This window comes from Rhinopithecus roxellana, chromosome 10 (assembly GCF_007565055.1).
Source record: "Rhinopithecus roxellana isolate Shanxi Qingling chromosome 10, ASM756505v1, whole genome shotgun sequence".
NCBI lineage: Eukaryota > Metazoa > Chordata > Mammalia > Primates > Cercopithecidae > Rhinopithecus > Rhinopithecus roxellana.
In genome coordinates this window covers 2,976,767-2,985,121 of record NC_044558.1, presented here as the reverse complement: position 1 = coordinate 2,985,121, position 8,355 = coordinate 2,976,767, and positions in this window count along the sequence as shown.

Genomic DNA, 8,355 nt, shown 5'->3' with positions numbered 1-8,355 from the left:
GAACCTGGGAGGCGGAGCTTGCAGTGAACCAAGATCACACCAATGCACTCTAGCCTGGGTGACAGAGCGAGACTCCATCTCAGGAAAAAAAAAAAAAAGCAATATCTGCAAAGTACAAAAAAGCAAAACGCAATAAAGTGAGGTGTGCTCATAACAGCCAATGCAAAGCCCTGAGGCTGGAGGGTGCCTGCAGGTCCCAGGCACAGCACGGAGACCAAATAGGCTGAAACAGAGTGAGCAGGAGGAAGAGTAGGCCAGACACACTGCTCATGCCTGTATTCCCAGCATTTTGGGAGGCTGAAGCAGGAGGATGACTTGAGGCCAGGAGTTCAAGACCAGCCTGGGCAACATAGTGAGACCCCGTCTCTACAAAAAATTTAAAATTACTTGGATGTGGTGGCTCTCACCTGTAGTCCCAGGTACTCAGGACACTAAGGTGGGAGGACTGCTTGAGCCCAGGAAGACGAGGCTACAGTTAGCCATGATCATGCCACTGCACTCTAGCCTGGGTGACAGAGTGAGATGCTATCTCAAAAGAAAAAACAAATATATATATATATATAGACATACACACAGCACACAGACATATGTATATGTGTATATATGTGTGTGTATGTGTATATGTGTGTATGTATGTGTGTGTGTGTACATATATATATGAGACAGAGAATAATCGAGAGATCAGAAGGGAAGCAACAGACAAGATGATCTCATAGGCCATTCCAAGAAACTTTGGGTTTTGCTCTGAACCAGATGGCAGTCATTCATTGCAGGGTTTGAACAGAAGGAGTGTCTTGATCTGGCTTATGTCTTAAAAGGCTCTCTGTCCGGAGAATACATTGTAGGGTCACAGAGGAGGACACCAGTTAAGATACTGTTGGATTAATCTGGATGAGAGATGATATGATAGTGGCTTGGACTAAGCTAGCAGGGGAGGAGGAGTAGGAAGTGGTACAATCTGGATGAAATTTTGAAGATAAAGTGAGTGGGACTTACTGATGGGACAGACTTAAGGATTACGTCAAGGTTTTGGGCCTGAGCAGTAGAAAGTATGGAGTTGCCTTTTTCAGATATGGGGAGACTTCAAGAGGAGGTTTGGGGGTGAGGGAATCAGGAGTTGAATTTTAGCCATATCAAGCTAGCTATCCAAGTAGAGAAATATGGAATCAGAAGTTCAATATATGAAGTTCAGGCAGAGGCTTCGGGGAAGGAGCTATAAAGTGGAAGATACTAGCATATGCTTGAGAGTAAAGCCATGAGACTGGATGAAAGACCTAGGGAACAAGTGAAACAGGAGAAAGAGGTCCAAGGACGGAGCCAAGAGGTCAAAGGAGACCAGTAGAGAGTAGTCACTGGGGTGAGCAGAGAATTAGGAATGAAAGCTCCAGAGATGCAAGAAAGGGTTTCTCAAACGCGGGAGTGAAGACCCAGGTCAAATGCTGTGGGTGGGGTCAAGTTCAGTGAGGATGGAGATTAATCTTAATCTTTTTTTTTTTTTTTTTTTTTTTTTGAGATACACTTTCACTGTTGTCGCCCAGGGTGGAGTGCAGTGGCACGATCTCAGCTTACTGCAACCTCCACATCCCAGGTTCAAGCAATTCTCCTGCCTCAGTCTCCCGAGTAGCTGGGACTACAGGCACATGCCACTATGCCCACCTAATTTTTGTATTTTTGTAGAGGTGGGGTTTCACAATGTTGGCTAGGCTGGTCTTGAACCCCTGACCTCATTATCTGCCTGCCTTGGCCTCCCAAAGTGCTGGGATTACAGGCATGAGCCACTGTGCCCAGCCTGACTTCTATTTTTACAAGCATGACTCTGAGATTCATTTATGTTCAATGCTGTGTAATATTTCATTGTGTGAAGAAGATATAACCACTGTTCTGTCAATGAGCTCTCAAGCTGTCCAGCTCTTTGCGATAATAAACCACACTGTTAAGAACATTGTCGGCCGGGCGCGGTGGCTCAAGCCTGTAATCCCAGCACTTTGGGAGGCCGAGGCGGGCGGATCACGAGGTCAGGAGATCGAGACCATCCTGGCTAACACAGTGAAACCCCGTCTCTACTAAAAATACAAAAAACTAGCCGGGCAAGGTGGCGGCGCCTGTAGTCCCAACTACTCGGGAGGCTGAGGCAGGAGAATGGTGTAAACCCGGGAGGCGGAGCTTGCAGTGAGCTGAGATCCGGCCACTGCACTCCAGCCTGGGTGACAGAGCGAGACTCCGTCTCAAAAAAAAAAAAAAAAAAAAAAAAAAAGAACATTGTCATACATGTCTCCTGGTGCTGCCTGCAAGCATTTCTGTTAGGTAGATACCTAGGAGAGGGATCACTGGGTTGTATGACATCTTGTAATGTCATCTAAAAAATGCCAATTCTTTTCCAAAATGATTGTGCCTATTTACACTTCTACTAGCCACATACAAAAGAGCCGATTACTGTATCTAAATGAGCCTCCTCTACCAAATGGCTTGATAATTGCAATGGACCAAATGTTTGTATTCCCCCAAAATTCATATTTTGGAGTCTTCGCCCCCAGTGTGATTGTATTAGGAGGTGGGGCCTTTGGGAAGTAATTAGGTCACGAAGGTGAAGCTTTCATGAATGGGACTGGCGCCTTTACAAAAGGGACCCCAGAGAGCTCTCTCACCCTCTTTCTGCCACGTGAGGACACATGAGAGTCTGCTGTGTGCAACCTGGAAGAGGGCTCTCACTGGAACCGGCCACGCTGGTGCCCTGATCTCAGACTTCCAATCTCCAGGGCTGTGAGAAATCTATGCCTGTTGCTTTTCTGCGCCCCATCTATATAAACAATTTGAGTCTCACAGAGCCAGGACATCAACCCCATCTGGCAACTGTATCCTGTGTGGTCCTACACCAGCCAGCAGAAGTGAGCTGTCTACTGGAACAGAGGCTTGGGTGTGAATCTCAGAGTTCCATGGGGGTCAGGTCCACACACGGAGTGGATGGTGGGAGAGCTTGCTGGAGTGGGGAAGTGGGGACAGGGACCCAAGTCTAAAACTGCCACTACCTAGCACGTGGAAGACACTCATTACAGATTATGGAATGAATGCACTGAGCTGGTTTTTTTCCCTTCCTCCCTCTTTTATCCAAACTCTGGCTGAAAGACCTGAAGCATTTACCCAAACAAACGTTCTCACCACGGGCTGCAGCTTGCCAGCTCACAGGAGGGGAGGAGGGAGGCAGAGAGCAACAGAGGGGGCGCCTGACAATACCCAACCTGAGTGTTTTAATGATATCATTCAGGGAACTGGAGCAGCTCCACTTCCATGAACAGGCTTTCTGGACCTGAGACTCAGGTTGTCAGCCTACAACTATTTATGCAATGATACAGTCCCCACTGTCTCCACTAGTGATCTTGGCTAAAGCCACAGGTCACATCTCCCAATGGCATCCAGAGGTGCTTTCAAGCCCTTGTGGAGGCCAGGCTGAGAACGGTGGGGGCATCGGGGAGGCCCCACTTCCCTTGGAGGCCAAAGGTTATGGAGGACAGGGCCGGCCCCTCTGCTCCCCGCACTCTGACCCCAACAGGTAGTTCTGCAAAGTGCTTCAGTGTTTGTCCCTCAGCAGCCCTCATGAGGACGGTGTTATGATCTCCATTTTCAAAATGAAGAAACGAAGTCTCAGAGAGGTTAAGTAACTTACCCAAATCCCACAGTAATGAGTGGAGTCAGGATTTGAACCCTGTCTGTTTGCCTTCAAAGCCCACAGGACCAGCCTCTCATACCATGAAACTCTCAGGAGCCCAGAGGTTTCTGGAACCTGGAAATCTAAACTCCAGGCACCTGATTTCCAGCCTTGAATGGCCGTAAGAGGGAATAGAGAACAGATACCTAAGAGGCATAGGAGGGGCTGAGAATCCAAGAACCCGAAGCATCCCGAGTGGAGGGCCACACCGTGGACTCCAGGATGGGTGTCTGAGTGCACCTGAGCTCAGAGACTGAGACACACCAGAGTCAAGTACAATTTCCAGACCAGACCCTCCTGCCCCTGGCCAGGGCACCACTCCCTGTGGACAAGTCACAGAGCAGGATGAATCGCAGGGCTATTTGGGATCAGAGCCTGGAGTCTGCCACTGAGGTGACTGGAGATCTGTCCCCACAACACAGGCACCTGCCTCAGGCCAGACAGATGGAGATGGCCTCACCTGGCCAGTCCTGGGAAGGGCGATGCTGCAGTTGGCTTCAAACACTGCCCCATTCCCACTCCTGTGGGAGAAGGAACCAGACTCCACCCTCGAAAGGGCACCTGGAGGGGAGGAGGCCCGCCTCTTGGTGTAAAGAACTGTCATAAAACATCTGCCCACCCCCAGGACACCCAGCGGGAGCCTGGAGCCAAGATAAGGACTTGGGATGAGAGAAGGTAGAACTTCACTGCAAAATAAAATGGGAAGAATTTGATTGCATTTCTGAGAGGAAGAGGGTAGCAATAATAGAGGGCAGAGAAAGGAAGAAGAAAGGGGTGGAGCACCAAGTAACAGGGCAGCAGAGCTGTACAAATGGCCAAGAGAGGCTGGTTGTTTTTTTTTTTTTTTTTTTTTTGAGACGGAGTCTCGCTCTGTCGCCCAAGCTGGAGTGCAGTGGCCGGATCTCAGCTCACTGCAAGCTCCGCCTCCCGGGTTTACGCCATTCTCCTGCCTCAGCCTCCCGAGTAGCTGGGACTACAGGCGCCCGCCACCTCGCCCGGCTAGTTTTTTGTACTTTTTAGTAGAGACAGGGTTTCACGGTGTTAGCCAGGATGGTCTCGATCTCCTGACCTTGTGATCCGCCCGCCTCGGCCTCCCAAAGTGCTGGGATTACAGGCTTGAGCCACCGCGCCCGGCGAGAGGCTGGTTTTATAAGAGCACGTTGTCTACTATCCCATTTGCAGCTGTCATTGCTGCTCTGTAATTTTCCTCCATCTCTCCAGACCATCAGCAAAGCGTGCCACAAACACAGGTGCAACGTGATGAAGAGGGAGCGGGCGGATTTTGAAATAAAGGAAGAAGGTTGCTGGGTGGACAAATGGGCTAAGATCGCTCTCTGGGCAGAGGAGGAACTCAGGGGCCAGAATGACCAGGAAAATGCATTCCAGCACATCCCAGACAACGTAGGCAGCTTAGGAAGACATTAGACTTGCTATGTGGGGGATGAAGATTGGAGCACTCTTGTTCAGATCTTGAAGGGTGGGGACACCCCAGCCCATCATTCCCTTTCCATAAACAGTCATACTTCCACCTAGTTCTGGTCAGTGACCTCACACACCTCTTCTCTGGTCACCCAGGTGACACGCAGACAGCACTCTCACGCCCTGCCTTCTGATGGCATGCCACTGCAGCTCCGTGCCCTGAGATACCTCTCCACTCCTTGGAGCCTCAGTTTCCTCATTGGAAATGGGAATCTGGCACCTATTCCCAGTCTTAGGGATTAAACAGAAAGCCCCCATGATGATTACTTTTATGTGTCAATTTGCCTGGGCCACAGTGACCAGATATTTAGTCCGACATTCTGGATGTTTCCCTGAAGGTGATTTTGGATGATAAGATTTAAGTCTGGGTGCAGTACCTCATGACTGTAATCCCAGCACTTTGGGAGGCTGAGGCGGGCAGATCACTTGAAGTCAGGAGTTTGAGACCAGCCTGGCCAACATGGTGAAAACCTGTCTCCACTTAAAAAAAAATACAAAAATTAGCCGGGTGTGGTTGCGGGCACCTGTAGTCCCAGCTACTCAGAATGCTGAGGCAGGAAAATCGCTTAAACCCGGGAGGCAGAGGTTGAAGTGAGCCTCGATCACGCCATTGCACCACTCCAGCCTGGGTGACAGAGCAAGACTCCGTCTAAAAAAAAAATATTTCAGTGATGGACTTTGAGTAAAGCAGATTGTCCTCCATGATGTGGATGGGCCTCATCCAACTCGTCAAGGGCCTGAAGAGAATGAGAGACTGACTCCCCACCGCGGGAGAGAATTCTGCAGTGAACTGCAAGAAGGGGTCTTCCCTGGGTCTCCCACCTGACAGCCTACCCTACAGACTTGGAACTCACCAAGACTCCATAACCCACGAGCCAATTCCTTAAAGTAAATCTCTGAATATATACATCTATATGTCTACACTCGTGCGCACGCGTATCTTCTTGGCTGTTCTCTGAAGAACACTGATGAACACAGCCCCTCTCTGTGGCCAGCATCGGCAGGTGGTTAGTCAAGGTCACTGTCTCAAGGTCACTGACTCCAGCTTCACAGTCACGGTGAAGCTGAATGGAGATCAGCTTTGCACAGACACCTGTGAGGTCTTATCAGCCCTTCTGGCCTCCCTGCTAGCAGGAGGGAACCACTGTAACCTGATTCTCAAGCAGCTTTAGAAAGGCACCTCCATGGCAGGGGCTACTCCATCTTCATAAGCAGCTTCTCTGAGTGGTCTTCTGCGGACCAGGGGCAGGCTTTCCCATGGGTGCAGGATTGCTGGGTGAAACATCACCCTCTGCTTCCTCCAGGAGAGACATTCCCAGATATATCCAAATGTTCCAGAGTATAAAACCTGAGATGCGTCCATCGAGCTAAAGTGGCTTAAATAGGGAAGTGGCCTTAGAAATGCCCTGGCCAAGGCTCTTGTTTTACAGATGGGAACAGAGGTGCAGAAGGCGGAGGCCATTTGCATAAGGACATTGGCGGCGGCAGTAGAAGCAGGGCCCACTGGCGTTGTGCCAGCCCTTTCAGGTAACTTAGGTCAATGAGAAACAAACAGGTTCCAGAACTTTCTCTAGATCATACTGCAGCAGGTGGTGGAGTGGGGACTTGAACCAGGTTCACCACACTTTGAAACCCATGCTGTCTTTACCACCACTCCATGGGGAGGCAGAGACACCCAAATGCACACATGTATCGGCCCCGCTATGTCCCCTAGTCTGTTTCTAGTTTCACGTTCCTCCCTCTTGGGCCAAACCACCACTGGAGACTCTTTTCTCCCTATAGCTCCAGGCAGCGCTGCATCACGGAAAGGTCACTCAGCTCACATTCATGGCATGCTTTCTGTATGCAAGGCAGATTAGATCTAAGGACAAACAAATGAACCCCAACCTGCCCAAACTCAGGGGACCAAGCACAGACAAATACATAAGCAATGACAGTACAAAACAAGAAGTGATCAAGAAATACACAAGAGGACCCGAGAGCGCTTAGGAGGCCACTTACACTGCAGGAGGGGCCTTAGGAAACACTTCCTTGAGAAAGTGACATTTAAGCTGAGACCAAGGTATTAATACTACAAAGGAGTTACCTAAGGAAGGAAGGGCAGGGGGTGAGGGAGAGCCAGGCACACAGGCTCTAGAGCAGATGGCCTGGTTTTGAAACCAGCACCGGCACTGCCTGCCTGTGCCTGATGCACTCAGTGCAGCTGCACTTAACTTCTCCAGCCTCAGTTTCCTCATCTGTAAAATGACTAGGAAGCCTGCTCACTCCTGTAATCCCAGCACTTTGGGAGACTGAGGCAGGAGGATGACTTGACTCTAAGAGTTCAAGACTAGCCTGGACAACCTAGGGAGACCCCATCTCTAAAAAATAAATAGACAAAACAAAACACAACAAAATGGATAGTAACAGTACCTACCTCTTTGGGTTGTAGTTGGGAAAACTGAGTTAGCACATCCCAGTGCTTAGAACAACATCTGACACAAAAGGTTCCTTAAATGTTCAATTAAAATATATGAAGAGGTGGTGGCTCACACCTATAATCTCAGCACTTTGGGAGGCCAAGGTGGGCAGATTACCGAAGGTTAGGAGTTCGAGACCAGCCTGGCCAAGATGGTGAAACCCCATCTCTACTAAAAACACAAAATTAGCCAGGCGTGGTGGTGCATGCCTGTAATCCTAGCTACTCGGGAGGCTGAGGCAGGAGAATTGCTTGAACCTGGGAGGTGGAGGTTGCAGTAAGACAAGACTGCGCCATTGCACTCCAGCCTGGGCAACAAGAGTGAAATGCCGTCTTTTAAAAAAAAAAAAAAAAAAAAAAAGCCGGGCGCGGTGGCTCAAGCCTGTAATCCCAGCACTTTGGGAGGCTGAGACGGGCGGATCACGAGGTCAGGAGATCGAGACCATCCTGGCTAACAAGGTGAAACCCTATCTCTATTAAAAATAGAAAAAATCTAGCCGGGCGAGGTGGCGGGCGCCTGTAGTCCCAGCTACTCCGGAGGCTGAGGCAGGAGAATGGCGTAAACCCGGGAGGCGGAGCTTGCAGTGAGCTGAGATCTGGCCACTGCACTCCAGCCCGGGCGACAGAGCAAGACTCCGTCTCAAAAAAAAAAAAAAAAAAAAAGCAAGCACATATGAAGGGGCCAGGTATAGTGGCTCACGCCTATAATCCCAAC